The 16,058-nt window shown below is 36.8% G+C and overlaps 1 long non-coding RNA gene across 4 annotated transcripts in view; it reads left to right on the forward strand.

Annotated features, from left to right (window-relative positions):
- LOC129145153 (uncharacterized) overlaps positions 1 to 2,720 on the forward strand; it is a 305,992-nt gene extending 303,272 nt beyond the window's left edge. For all 4 annotated transcript variants that reach the window (XR_008550293.1, XR_008550295.1, XR_008550294.1 and 1 more), the window contains one exon: positions 2,531 to 2,720. This is a non-coding gene — a long non-coding RNA (uncharacterized LOC129145153). The remainder of the gene's footprint in view (positions 1 to 2,530) is intronic.
- Positions 2,721 to 16,058: the final 13,338 nt, after the last annotated feature.

Here is a 16,058-nt window from a genome sequence, read left to right on the forward strand (position 1 = left end):
GTAGATTTTTCACTCAGGTTATATAAGCAAAACAGGTCAGCAAATCAGTGTGAGAAACTTAAAGTCACAGATGCTCTATCTCTACACACACACTATACAACCTGGGCAGTGGCAGGGAGCATGCACATCACACATTGGCTCTTAAATTTCTCACCTCTGAGAAACACACCTCATTTCTCACATTTTTTTCATCAAAGTAAGTTAAAGGCCATGCCTAATTTCAAAGAGATATATTTGTCTGGCAGAGGAAGTCTGAATTATATATCAACAGCCCTAACACCTACCAAAGAAGGTATTCCAGCTCAGAGACTCACGGTGGTTGTCATTTTGTTGGTGTCTGTCCCTCTAATAAAAAGTCAAGACACCATTTCAGAAGTGACTCAACTCACTTTTGCCAACATAGAGGTGGTTGACCAAGTTTCGCAGGATATTAATGTTTATTTTGCCATGTGGAGGATATGAGTAGATTTAATCTATTTGACCAAGCCCACTTTGAGTGTAAGCAACTACATTTTATGTATTAGGAGAGATTTGAATTCAAATTTTTCAAAAGATCCTAATGTAAATGTCAATCACTTAGGACTGATGAATTGCCCCTTTCCATGCACTGAACTTCAGTTAGATTGATTTGCAAAAAAAATGGAATAAGTGGGAATGCTAGAGGACTTCCAGATATGAAGACTTCTATTTCATTCTCTTTTGGGCATATATGCTCTTCTTTGTCATAAACATGATAAGACCCAGTAATAATTTCTTCCTCTTTTAACAAATTGTTATTAGTTTAATTCTTTTATTTTAAATTCAAATACTGCAATTTATTTATTATTTATAAATTAATAATTTATTAATATAAAAAGTACCCTAATGTTAAGGCATGGGAAACATGGCCAGGATATATGATTCAATGTAAAGCAAAGAGATTTTTAGTCAAATTAGGTAATCACAATACATACACAGAGACAATTGGCAATAAAAAAAATTGAGGGTGTGATATATTAGTTTTTAGTTATAAAATGTGTCAGTATAAAGTTACAAAGTATATCAGTATAAAAGTTAACTTAATATTTCAAGCTTTTTACTTAATTTATTATTTTTATAAAGAGAAATGAATATAGTGTATATCTCAGGATATTGTGCTTATTTTGTTCAAACTTTATTAGTTCACATTATCTTCTTTTTCCAAAGCACCCTTATGACGAGCATAAATAAAAATTTTTAATCATGAAATATAAACATCAAAGGTAATGACATGAGAAGTAATGACAAACTAGCCACATTCCAGCAAGAAGCTTATATTTCTATTATTTCTGACATAATAATATTATGTAACAGTTTTGCCCTTACTCTCCAACATCTGTAGATATGTAATAAAAAAAATTCCTGTCTAATGTAGGCAACTCAACTGTGGATAAAATCTAAGATGGTTTCATGATATTGTAATTTTTTTTTTGATATGGCATTTTACAAGACATTAAAAGGTTCATTAAGAGAGTATTTAGCTTAGAAGGACTTGGAACACGCTAACACTCTTAAAGGTTCACCTTTACAACACAAAGGGAAATAAATTCACTAAAAGGAAATATATGCACTGAAGATAATGCTTGCAAATTTACATTAATTACTCCAAGATGATGACCTCAGACCAATACAGAATTACTATGAGATAGACATCCAAATATGTAGACATGTATTTTTCTAGAACAGGCTCCAAAGCAGATTTGCCTGCTCTTTTGTAGGGGATTGAAAGTCAAAAGTGGTAGTCTTAGAGCTTGCTTTACCTCATTAATATGGCATCCCAAGAGAAGAAATGAACTCCAATATCCTTATTATGTGTGCCTTTAGGTAACCTTAAGGATGGAGTATGTTTAATCATTTGTGAGAGTAGAAAGGTGAATTGTGGGTATAGAATGAATATGGTATGATTGTTCTGTAATTCTTAGATAAAACCTGCATTTATTTCTAGGGGCTAGAAATAAATGGTCATAAATTCAAGTGTATGACCAGCAGTGTTTTCTACATTGGGAACACCTAAAAACTTTATTTTGACTTATTTAAATTAAAAGGCAATGTTACTATAGCTTTTTATACTCAAGAATATATCAAATTGTTGCAAAAATCACCACTGTTATTCTGTTGAGTGCTAATCACAAGTTTGTCATTTAATTAATGCCTGAAACTGAGTCTTAAAATTGCATGAAAATAACTATTTGAAACATATTATCCATGTTGCTTGTAGGAGTTTCAAGTGACTTTCAGGGCAACTGCTTTCTTTTCCAATGCTTATATTTATTGACCCAAGCAGAGTTATCTTTTGATAATTCCAGTATCTTGGATATGTTTCAGGAACAAGTGAAATAGTAGAAATACTTAGCAGTGATCAGATGCCCAAAATCATATCTTCCAGTTAAGAGCTATTTTAGAGAGCCTTGATTAGTTTACAATAACTACCAGTTATTGGTTATTAAAATATGCAGTATTTTAATGCTAAAAACTGTCCTACAAAGTACATAAATGTATCAATATTTTACAGAGAGAATCCCAAGCCAGAAAATGAATTTGATGAATCACATTGCAAGAGAGGACTAAAGTTAGCATCTAAGTCAGCTTCATCCAGAACCTACAAGCTATGTAATAATTTTGAGCTTTACTTTTCATCTATGCAATGGGGGAAACTGCTTGCATTCATGTGAATGTCATGATTATTATATTAAACACTTTATCTGAACAAGTTCTGTGACTGAAATCTTGAAGAGGGACCTATTGGATTATTGCTAATGGAAACTCAGAAATTGGTGACCCTGGGCAAACCATAACCTCACTTTCTCCAGTCTTCTCATCCGTACAATGGGCATAACAATATTACATTTCTGGGCCTCCCCGGTGGCGCAGCGGTTGAGCGCTGGGCTGCGAAGCTGCCTGCAGCCTCTGCAGAGCTGGTTAGATCCCCGGCCGCAGGCAAGGGTCCCACATGGCCCACGGACCTCTCCTGCCATGCCCGCTGCGCCCCTCAGCAGTGTACTTTGTCAGTCTGCCTGTTCTGCTCCCAGCTCCGGTGAATTCTCTCACCCTCCCATGCTTCTGACTATATCCAGTGCTTGTATAAGTAAATAAATAAGTCTTAAAAAAAATTGTTTAAAAAAAAATACATTTCTATAAGACTTTATTTTGGGGAGGGAGTGCAGTTAAATGAGATAAGATATTCTAACTGCTTGAAATAAGGCCTAGAACCTATGAATAATTAAACATTTTAATAAGTATTTTGTAAATTATAGAATGCCTATTATCATTTGATCTAATATTAAGAATAGCTAATAAAAGGATGAAAATAAAGTTGTTCAGGATTCTAGAGTTTAAAATCTCATTAAGAAGAAGTTTGAGTACTACCCTGTATCTTTATTCCTTTTGGTTTGACATTGGAGGACTGATTTTTATCTGCACACTTTTACCTAAACATGCTAACCTTCTTGATGTAATTTTCTATACATCAATCAGTGTATCACTGGATACTGTGCTGAGTGATATAGTAACAGTGTCTTAAGAGACTGCACAACTCTAAGTGCTCACAGAAGACTGCATTTTGTCATTCTCTTTAAAAAATAATCTCTATACTTACCACCATCCAGCCTATTAGTTTGAGTTGCAAGTGACAATCAGTGACTAACTTTTTTTAAGTTCTGGAAATTTTATATTCTAAATTCAAAAAACAGAGATAAATAATAGATTAATGGAGGGATAGATAGGTAGATGATAGATAGACAGATGGACAGATATCTACAATTTTTTTTTGTGTGTGTTAGCCTTACTTATTTGAGCCAGCTGGTCCAACTTGTTTATTTTTTTTGGAAGGTTTTAAAATGCTAAGCTTAATAAATTCTTTAACTTTTTTTTTTTTTGCTTCTCATTAAATTACACTTAGAAGTGCTTGTTGATTATCCACTTTAGAGAAAGTGAAATTAAAGTTATTAAAATATCCTCAGTGCCTTGGAGGAAATATGTTATTTAAAGAAATAACAAAAACTGAATTACTTATAATTTTACTCACTGAAAGTTGTACTTTTTACTATGCCTCCTTGCAATACTACTATAAGGACAATCTGGAAGATTTTGGTTTTTATTCTTGCATAATTTGAGAAATGTTAATAGTCCATGCTTAGACAGGATTTTAAGTGTTCTGATAATATGTACTTAAAATTATTTTTCAAGCATAGCATGTCTCTATTTGGCATGTTGAGACACACCAATATACAATGATCAACTTTCAAAAAATTAGGACAGAGAAAAATTAAACTTGAAGTCTCATGTAGAGCTCTCTCTCTCTGACTCAGAAAACACTTAAAGCACTGAAGTAACATTGACTCAATATTTTGAACATAATATATCTGTGACACTTCTTTACCATGGATTTTTTTTTTTTTATAGAGGTATGCTTTATTTATTTATTTATTTGTTTATTTGTTTGTTTGTTTTTGTTTATACATGCACTGGGTACAGTCAGAAGCGCGGGAGGGTGAGAGAATTCACCAGAGCCAGAGTGGGGAGCAGAGCAGGCAGAAAGACCGAAGTACACTGCTGAGGGGAGCAGCGGGCGGCAGGAGAGGTCTGCGCGCCATGTGGGACCCTCCTCCAGTGGCCGGGGAGCAGCCGGGGATCAAACCGGCGCCACGGAGGCTGCAGGCAGCTTCGCAACCCAGTGCTCAACTGCTGTGCCACCGGGGAGGCCCACCATGGATTTTTTAAAAGATTTATTTATGCATACAAGAATGGAGGTGTAGACCAGATATGTGTGTGTGTGTGTGTGTGTGTGTGTGTGGTCAGAGGATTCACCAGAGACAGAGTGGGGAGCAGAACAGGCAGATCTACTGAAATACACTGCTGAGGGGAACAGCAGTTGGGACAGGAGAGGTCTGCTGTGCCATGTGGGTTGCTCCCTGGCCAGCTGGGGATCAAACTCTTGCTGCAGTGGATGGTGATATTTTGATAGTTGTGTCTTTTACCCCTGCACCACGTAGAATGCCCTACTATAGATTTTTAAAGGTACCAAATGAGTAATATGTTTCAAACATTCAACTATAATGCACTTTTATTTAGGAATTTTAATTTAGAGTGCATTCTCAAAGTGTGGCCCCATGACCAACAATATATTCACAGAGTGTTGGGCCTGTTTTGCCGGACCTATGAAGTCAGAAATGGTAGGAATGGGACCCAGCAATACATATTCATCAGCCCCTCTGGGTAATTCAGATGCACCTATTTGAGAATCATTGAATTAGAGATTCATTTTGGAGTGAAAGATGTGTTGTTTATGACCTTAATCCTCTGGGTTATTGAATAAAGGGAAACACTACCAGGTATTGGGCAGACCCTTTGAAGTGACATGTATGTCTCAAGCCCAGATAAATTTGGAAGGAGAAATCCTGTTTCAACTAGGGACATTACATTTTTCCAAGGCTTGGAAAGTCTCATGAGGACTCTTGCTCTAGATTAAATTTTTTACGAACACAAAACCACCAAATGATTTCTTGACCTCAGCTTGGCTTCAGTTTTAAGGCATGGGAGGAAAATGAGATCAACATAGAAGCAGATAATGATTTTACTTAAAACAGCTAATGAATTGCCAATGACAGAGTATGGACTAAAATGAAAATATATATAGCATATATTGCATCTATAGACACAAGGAGAGTTTGCAACCAGTGACAGACCCTTTTCCTTTGACCTATCGAGTATTCACAAGAAAGGCTTAGGGCTGGGTGGGTAAAAGAGAGCTTCTCTTAGTGGTGCAGGCTTTGGAAATGGGAATAGTTTCTGCAGCTCAGGTACAGAGATCTAACTGGATGAGTCTCTCCTATAAAGCAGAAGTTTTGGGGCAAGAACAATAAACCATCTCTAGGTCACACAGGTGAAAGAGTATTAAGATTAGAAATGGAAAAAACTATATTAGTAAAAGGACAGAAGATTACTCTGGACTCAGACCATTAAAGATTGCCACACCTTAGCTGATAACTGTTCCATCCAAGACCTAGTAAATACACAAGGTGAAGTTTGGCTACCAAACCTCAGAAAGACAACAATATCACTAAGAAAGTCTAATTCCAATAATGCAGAGATACAGGAGTTAACTAAGACAGAGTTTGAACCAGCATAATAGAGAAAACATCTGAATGGAAAACAACAAAATCCAGCTCTTCTAGCTAAATGTGTAACTGTGGCTGAAGCCAAAGACTGTTACAGGTGGAGCCCCCTGGAGGTGGGTGCTGGTGAGGATGAAAGGCCCCAGGGAAACTGCTAACAAAGTATACTGGGGCTGGAGGCTGGTAAGAAATTTAAGGGACTGCTGAAGCAGCCCCCTGGATTCAGTGTTTGAGATTCAGCTTTCGGAATTTCAGCATTCTTTGGGATCTTCAGCGATTCCAGGTCAGAAATTTCTACCCCCACAGAGGGCTGTTGAGGGCCTCTGAAGGATGTGGCGAGGCTTCCAGGAACCAGCCTCAGAGAGGAAAAGCTCAGAGGCTTTGCATGTAGCCGAGCAAGTCAAACTGTTCCTAGATTTGCTGCGGTTACAACCTGGCAGGGAAGACCAAGACCCAGAGCCCGGCACCTCACTGAGCTGTGTGAGTGTGGCTGTTTGTTGGGTCCTTGGCTGCTGCAGCTGCTGTTTTGAGTGTTGCTTGTCTGATGCTGCACTGGGTCATCTCCTATTGTGTCTTCTGCTGTTGTTGTGAGTTGGATCCCAGCCTACAGTCTGGTTTCCACTTGCTCCTGTTGGCAGTAGTGGGAAGACACCATCTTAGGTGTCTTTAAAACATTGGACATTGCTTTGGGTGAGGTAAACAGCCATTTTGGCCTCCATAACTCTGTGATTTCCCCTGCTCTGTTAAGTAAATCCCATTATTATTCTCTAAACTGGAGTAGTCTTGTAATTGTGCCTGCAGTAAGAACTCAGACAGTAACCAGTAAACTCTTTGGGCACTGTCCTTGACCAGTTTTAATGCCCCTTGTTGCCCTGTATCAGATGGACTCAATCTGCCCAACCACAAAGAGCTTGCAAAAGAGGCATACCCATTTTCCAGAAAAATTACTATTTACCTCAGCCACTACTCTATACATTATAGCCATCTTTCAATAAAAAGCTACATGACATATTAAAAAATAAGAAAAAAATACATACTGTCAAGAGGCTATGTATCAATATGACCAGACTCAGATATTAATCAGGGTTGGAATTATCAAATAGAAATTTAAATATAAATGACCTCACATACAAAATTCAAAGAATAAAAAGTAGTCCATCACAAAGGGCAGCCTTCTTTGCTTGTGAATTGTGTAGAAAAATGGACACGAGTAGAGAGTTATCACTCAGTGATATCTGTCTCTTGTTGTTATACTTTCTTGACTTTAGTGAAGTTTCTCACGATGACAAGAGTGCATTGGCCATAATCTTGCATTGTAGTAGTTAGAGCAAACTACATCCAACTTGTGTCATATAGCATTTTATTAAACATATTATCTGTAGATTCTGAAAAGAGTGAGGACAAATAACAGTATTGATTTTAAGCATGATACCATTCTCCAATAAACAATTGTCTGGTCTTAGAAAGCTAGGTGACTTTATCGTTAAATTTCTCTATTTACTTGCCCCGGTTGGTCTGAGGCATTAATTCAGTATTGAATTAAAACGTATGGTAGAACTGCATGCATTAGTGATTGTACACACTCCATAGTGACCCACAAGGAGAAAATCTAGAGTCTATACTTGGACAATGATCATGTTGAGACTGAATTGAACGTCTTTCTGGATATTGAGATCACTTCTCTGTTTACTTTCTTAAACCAAATTCAGGGGAAATTTCCTGCCTACCTTTTCTAATGAAATGGTACCATCATAGAGACAAATGCCTTATGGATAATCATAAATTATCAGTTAGCTCTTTTTTAGGAAGTACTCCTGGGTAACAGAATAGTCTCATTTTAGAGAGATTTGTAGTAATCTGCTGTATATACAATCTACTTACTGTGTTTCCTTAGACATTACAAGGTCTCTTCTCTTGTACGAACCCTGAGGTATAAGCCACCGTGATTGATGAAGGGAAGCAAGTGAATTCCTGGCTTGTGAACAAGGAAGAGTCCTATAGGCGCATATAGTCTGTCTGTAATCAAGTGTTGTTAAAATTGTTGGGCACCCCAAGTAAACCTTCCTCAGCAGAAGAGCATAATTTGACATGGCCTACAACATAGTCCCTGACTAGCTGACTGGTAAACCTTAAGATTTCCAGTTCAATTTATTTTTTTAATTTTTATTTTTTTAAGATTGATTTATTTATGGATACAAGAACTGGGGTGTAAGCCAGAGGTACAGGGGGTGAAAGGATTCACCAGAGAGAGAGTGGGGAGCAGAACAGGCATATCTACTGAAATACACTGCTGAGGGGAGCTTTGGGTGAGGCAAGATAGGTCTGCTGTGCCATGTGGGTTTCTCCTTGGCAGGTCAGTGATCTACCCACTTCAATTTAAATGGAGCTAGTAGTTATTTTGGGAGGGACTATCTTACAGCAAAAGTCTGACCTCTCATGCTTGACTATGTCACCAGTTGACCAGTTCATCCATTCTACAGAATGGCTAGTGGTAGCAACAATAATGAGAGTCAGAAATATATCAGGAATTTTAATAAGGCATTTGCATTAGAAGTGTAGGAGCTGGGGCCAACCAGTCTGCTTTCCAATATTCACTAAAATTAAGGGGAATGATGGTGAAATTGTCATCTGTACCATCAGGTAGGGGATGGCAAATACAGAAGTCAATTACGTTTTATTTGCATGCAACAGCTTGGGAGAGCCCCACCAGCACCTCTTACCTCAAGAGTTAATCCTCAGGGGCAATTCTAAAAGTTAAAAAAAACTCCCTCCCTGATAATTCCTGTGGTCTGAGATGTTCTCTCCATAGTGTCCAGTACTCATAGCAATCACCTTCTATTTTCTTCCATGCCCTTATTTTTGTTTTCAGTTGTGTTATGTGCAAGTGGGACAGAACCTTTGTATTAAGTTGATGAAGATCCATCTGACCCACCCTCCTGTTTCTTGGCATATATGGGCTGTGGTAGGGCACATGGGGAGAAATATCTCAAGAAAATATCATTAGTCATATGATGTAGGATTATGTCAACCCAATGAGAGAATCTGGGGAACTGAACCAAAATTGCTCATTTCATCTAGACCTGAATTACCTAAAACAACTTTTGGCCAGGCTGTCCCTGAGAAAGTGTATCAAGCAGGATCATATAACATTGTTATCACAAAAAAAATAAACAGAGCCCATAAATGGTCAGAAAAAAAAATACCATGTTTTCAAATTAGGCTTATTTATTCCCCACACTTTTCATTCTAATCATTACCCAGGAAGTTGCTTTTGGGGGGTGGGGAACACAAACTACTAAACTACTAAGTTACTAAACTACTAAGGAAGGGTTAAGGAAAATAGTCAGAAATAATCCCCGCCAACTTATGGATATTCAGACTCACCTGACACCTGTGATGATACAATACATGCAAATCCATCAGGTTTATTGAGTTAATCATGAGATTATAAATGATAGAAAGCTGTAAACATGATACAGATTAAGATCAAGGCACACTGGAGTGTAGCCAGATTCAGGTGATTGAACCAGAAGAACAAAACAGTGACCTGAAAAAGTGGTGACAGCAGGAACCACTGAAAGCCCATAAAGGGAGTGAAAGGTTCAACTTAGTCAATGGCCAGGAATGAATGGAAGTCATGCCCCATGTGATGTGGTCTCTCTCACCATGAGAAAACAGGTCAACTTTGCCAGGAGTCACAATTCTGCCACACACTAGTAACCTCTGCATTAGAACAAACAATCCTTTAGTTTGTTACTAGTTTCATGATGCATATGGTATCATGCCTGGTAGTAGGATGATCTTGGCAAAAATGGTGGCAATTTGGGAAGTGCAGAATTGATTGGCAGTTTGATTCTACTCAGTCTCATCAAAGAGTGAGATCTTACCTTAGAGACATGAATAATCTTTATAGTTTGACCTGTAGCCATGATTTATTTATGCAGTTCACAGCTCCAAAAAGAGGCGTGTTTAATTTGTCAGCTGGCAGTTTTCTTTATTAGCTAGACCATTGGCAACAAGCCAGTAAAAATATACCAAAGTTCATCAAAGGGAATAGTAGCCAGAAATGCAAGAATGGCTTGGAATTCTGAGTGGAAAAACCATGTCCACTGTTGATTCTGCATAGCAAACACTGAAGTTGAATCGCCGTAACAAATCCACTGGCAAGCAGGTTTCAGCCTGGATGAACGATCAGTGAACACTGCCCAGGATTTTAGGGATCTACTGTGAATTGAGAGCCCCTTGGAGCTGGTGGCTTCCCCCATGTGGTGGAATGGATGATAAACTTTCTCACAGAGGAATAACTGTCACTTACCCATGGAAAACCCAAGAAGCCTCTGAGGTCAGTTTTGTTCATAAATATCCCATTTATAATGCAAGGCTATTTGGGGCCTCCCACCCTGTTTGTTGTTGAGGCCAAGATGATCTATACTCAAATGGAAATATTAAGCAGGAGAGTCATAAGGTCTTTGTGGGTCAAGAATTCAGTTTTGACAAGAACCCAGCAGCAAGCTAATAGTTGCTCTGCAGAAAAGGTGATAACTGTGTCACAGAGGCATTAAGTCCAAAACCTTAAGGGCTCCCTAGAATCAATATCGCCTTCCTTTGGCAGAGGTTGTAATAGGCAAAGTCATTAGTCATAAGACCTGCAATGCAAAGGAGTTACTAGGGAAGTAGAGCCCCAAACATACAGGGTGTGTCAGAGTTTCTGATCCAGCTTCCAGCAAAGCCTGTTGGTTCCAGTCCCCCTCTAAGCCAGGCTAATTTGTGACTTAGCCAATACATGGAACTAGGTAAAACAAGCAGGGACCACACACCTGCCTCTGTTAGTGGTGGGAGTTTGAAGTAGCTTTTTTTCCTTTACTGCAGGACTGACATTATGAATTGTGCATATAACCTCAAAAAAAATTTACTTGGTGACTCATACAAAGCTTCCTCGTTGTTCCAGTGGGAAACATTCAATCTTCCAAGGTTGTTGGCTATGCAAACATCCTTGAAAGAAAATCTAGAAGAAAGAATAGTCAGTGACTCTTCTCACAAGAAATGCAGACATGTGAGAAACCCATGGAGATTTGTCTTTCAGTGCCATACATTGAAAAGGGTGACTTTCATTGCATGCAAATTATGCCTGATTTAATTTTTTAATTTGTCTTTTAAATTTTTTTAAATTATTTTTTTATTGAAGAAATGGTTTGCAATACTGTGTATGATTGTAGGGTTGTAGATTCCCACCTTTCAGATGTACATTTCAACACCAATTCTACCACCAAAGCATCAATAACCCTCTAATTTCCTTCTCCACTTTGCTCTACATCCCACCCTCCCTTTCTGGTAGTCTCAGTTCTGCAGTCATATTTCTAGGGTTTATTTTGGTTTAATTTTGATTGTTCCTTTGTTTTGTTTCTCTATATTCCAGTATTTATCTTTATTCTAACTTAATTTATTTAGCATAATCTCCTCCAGCTCCATACATGTAATCATAAATGACAAGAGTTCATTTTTGTTCCTGAGTAATATTCTATCATACATATATACCATATTTTCTTAATCCACTCATTTATCCTTTGCACTTAGGTTGTTCCCATAACTTGGCTATTGCAGATAATGCTGCAGTGAACATAGGAGAGCACATATCCCTTCTAATGAGTATTTTATGTTCTTCAGATAGAAGTGAAATTGCTGGATATGTTTTTAAAAATCCATTTGGGCTTTAATTCAAGAAATCAGTAGGATGGATATATGAAGTGATCTAGAATTGTTTCCTCCCTGTCCTCAAGAGATTTATTTCCTATATGAGTTTTATTTTAATATATAATTGAATTGGAAATAAAACAAAATCAATGTGTGTTCATAAGTGAAGGGACATAGAGTATACTGAGCACTCGAATGTCATTAGTACTGAATTCACTAAAGTGAGTTCAGTCAGTTCTATCCACTGAGATGAGTGAATTCTAATGTGATTGCTAGTTATCTTTGGAATGGCAAAATGTATGATATATTTGTTAATAGGCTACAGGAGTTTATGTAATCAGGAAGAAATATCTTAAAGAATTTTATAAGAAGAATAAAAGTTCTTCTAATTTCTTGAAATTCAATATTGTAGTAATATAAAAATAAATTATTCTAGATTACTGCAGAGACAAAAGGGTTTCTGGATTTTAGCCCATAACAAAGTTTCGCAACTCTGGTGGCATATAAAAATTACTTTGGGAGGGGCATCCCTGGTGGCACAGGGGTTAAAGCCTCAGCAATATCAAGCTATCACCAGCAACTGTGGCGTGAGTTCAATCCCCAGCCAGGGAGCTGACCCACATGGCACAGCAGACCTCCCCTGTCTCACCTGCTGCTCCCCCCAGCAGATCTACCTATTTCATTAGGCCTACCTATTCTGCTCCCCACTCAGTCTCTGGTGAATCCTCTCACCCCCTACACCTCAGACTTATATCCCAGTTCTTGTATACATAAATAAATAAAAGTAAATCTTTAAAAAATTACTTGGACGTTTATAAATAATGATCAGACTTCATGCCTACAGATCCTAATAATTGATCTTGGGTGGGACTCATGCCTTGATTTTTTCATTTTTTTAATTTCCCCTAAGTGATTCCACAGCCAGAGTTGAGAACCATGGCTCTAAGTGACAGAATATTCTGCCATGTGAATTTTTTCAGTAACTTTGTCTAGGAGAAAAATTCTAGCATACGTAATGTTATTGAAAAATAAAAGTATATAAAACAATTTAAGAATTTTATGGCTTTGATGTTAAAATTAAAAATGAAAGGTGAGATTCAAAATATGCCATTAATTTCTTTCAGTAGTCCTTAGTTCTGTAAGTGGAGGTGGCAAATCAGAAACATCTGGGTCATTTTTCAAATTAGAATGGCCTTGTTCCCACCAGGAGATTCTAATATTTGTAAAGGGATGCGAGTGGGTGAGGGAAAATTTATAATTTTTAAGAGGTCTCCATATGATCCAGATCCCTAAAAAGATATTCATAAAAGATATTCATATTCATAAAAGATAGAGTGGCTGTCACACTCTATCTTTTTTTGAAAAAAAATCTTGTCTCTTTCTTTTCCTTCTAACTCTCCAAAGAAGTTAGATATTTGTTACAATAAGTAGTAGTCAGATCGTAAGTCTCTTTTGCTGCCAGTCAAGTTGATTATTTAGGAAACTTCAAAATATACATGTGATGAAAGGAAAACTATTGGTTGAGAAAGATATCAAGAGCAAAAGTAATGTTGGCACAGAAATAGTCAAAAAGCTTTACTACCCTATTTTTTTTTTAACTCTAGGAACAACTACAAGCTTTTGCTTACCCTTGGAGTGTAAAGTATATAGTATTAAATTAATGATTAAAATATTAAATTCAGAATATCATATTCTGGAACCCAGATAAGCCATAAAATATGTTACATTATTTTGAAACTTAAAAAAGAAAGTTTCATAACTTCCTTTCTCTGGATACACTCTGCTTATGGCTTTCTGGAGATCTTACAGAGATCTCTCTAGAGTTTTCTAACCCCTTACTATTCAAAATATGATCCTTGAACCAGCAGCACCCTATCACTTTAGGTCTTGTTAGAAATGAGAATCTCAGACTCCAGCCGAGGCCAACTCAATGAAAATCTTCATTTTCATGATATATGTAAAAGATTCACATGATCCTTAAGATTTAAGAAGCACAGCTCTAGTTCATTAATAAAGAGAGTCATCTAAACCGTTCTCTGACTATGCCTATAAAACAACGCTAAAAACTCTTTCAAATAGAATTCTTTACAAAAGATGAAAATAAGAACATAAAAAATCTCTTCATTTCCTTCCTTAAAGCATTAAACAAAATTCTTACAACATGGTGGGATTTTCAACTTTCTCCTTGAACACAGTAATAGATGGTAGAGCTGACATGGGCTTGCTGGAAGTGTTGGTAGTTGTGGCATTATGTGTTTTGTTGGTTTCTTTTTATCTCAGCTTTCTGCTACTATTTCAGAAAGTGAACACAATAGGCTATAATTTGCTAACAAGCAGAAGTGCAAACTGCTTTGGGGAAAAAAAGAAAAAATATAACCACAGGGTCCACCTGTTCTTTATATTTCAAATCAATGCTGTATAATGTTATTTACCCAGGTATCGGGCATCAAGAAGGAAAGGCCAGGATAGAATACTCCAGACTTAAGTGGTATCCCCTTAAATAATAAATGACAATAAATTCGCCAAGATGGTTATTAAAACCAACTGATTTCCAAAACCAGCCCCAATTTAAATAACAGTCATACTAACAAAATGATAGCAACAATATAGCAAAAGTATTTAAAAGATTTGTTCATTCCTACTGGCACATCTGAACATTTCCTCATAAGAGTTTTTCGACTTTTGTTACCACTGTCTCTACCCCCTTCAGTTCATACTGTGACCTCTGTGTGAGAATGCTTTCATATAACTATTCTCAGTCAGTTAAGTGATAAATACTGTATCATTGTGAGGATAGAACTCTAGACTGTGTGTTAAGATCTGCATAGTAAGTAATTTGAACTGGAGACCATTAAATCATGCGCCTACATTTTTACAAGCAGGCAACAGCGGATTTTTTTTTTCTTTTCATAATATAGAAAACACAGAACTTTATATTTTCCAATTTATATAATTTGGTCTGGATGGATAATTATATCACTAATGAAAACCATGCCTGAGAGTAATGTGTAGAATATACATTTAGTAAAACCCATAGAAAACCCTGCCAATTTGTGGACCATGTATGATATTAAGGGCCAAGCCCTAATAAAGACCATGCCTTGTAAAGAATGCATGTGGATTGGCCTGATACACATAGAAACAGGTCTGTGCTCTCAAAGTAACACCTTGTGCCAGAACTCATAATATGAGATGTTTGGCTCAATGCCATTATAGTAGATTCTGCCTATACACCTTGTATTTCTGTAATGGCTGTAGGCCAACCTCTTAATCTCCATAAATAAATGATTGAAAAATTCAGGCTATGAAAAGAGAAATTAGAATAGTGTATTTAATCACATTACTAGTTTGTTTTGGTTTTGTTTTTCCTATGATCACCTTGATTTTTCTTATTTCAGAGGAGTTCCTTTACATTATGGGGATAGAAGAGAAAAAAAAAAGCCTGACTTTCATTAGATTCTAATTTAATGATTTTATTTTCCTAAGTCTGTTTCAGTCTGATTGAGATTTCATGCCTATATCAACGGTAGGAGAAACAGAAGTTTATGAAACGCTGCTCTCTTGGGAAATGATAGGGGGCTGGGATGATTGACATTATTGCAAGAGGAAATTTAAATAAAAGTTGGGATCTAGAAAGTTATTGGTCTGGAATTTGTGGCATGAGTCAAATCAGACTAATCAAAAAAAGATTGGTGTCAAATTAAAGATACATAGTTTAGGCTACAATAAGCTTTCCAAGAATATCTAACACAGTCTGTAACACCTACTATTTACTGATCAAATGAATGAAAGAATGAATAAAAATCACAGTATCCTGTCATTTTCGATTGGATTAAAGAGAATCAGATAGCCTAGAAAAATATGTGTTAATTTATAACATATACGAATTGTGCTGGTTAATAGAAATGAGCCATAATCTGATGGAAATATCTTTGTTTTACCATATGCTATTTTTTTGGCAACTATGAACAGAAAGATCCACGTGACTTTTCTGATGTTCTCCTCTTTTAGAATCCATGATTACATGGTCTTCTAATTTATTACTTTACTTGTTATTCTTGATGCTTTAAGCAAGTTCCTACTCTCCTTCTCTGTCACTAAATGGGGTGGACCCCTGAAACCCCATTATTCAAAAGCATCATTCTGCTGTTAGGCTATTACAAGAAATCTTTCCATGTCCCGATGTTCATGCTTTTCCCCTTCCAGTCCATTCTCTCCATAACAATCAGAGTGGAT

Source organism: Talpa occidentalis, unplaced genomic scaffold, assembly GCF_014898055.3.
Source record: "Talpa occidentalis isolate TD23 unplaced genomic scaffold, MPIMG_talOcc4v2.1 talOcc4.9, whole genome shotgun sequence".
NCBI classification, from domain to species: domain Eukaryota; kingdom Metazoa; phylum Chordata; class Mammalia; order Eulipotyphla; family Talpidae; genus Talpa; species Talpa occidentalis.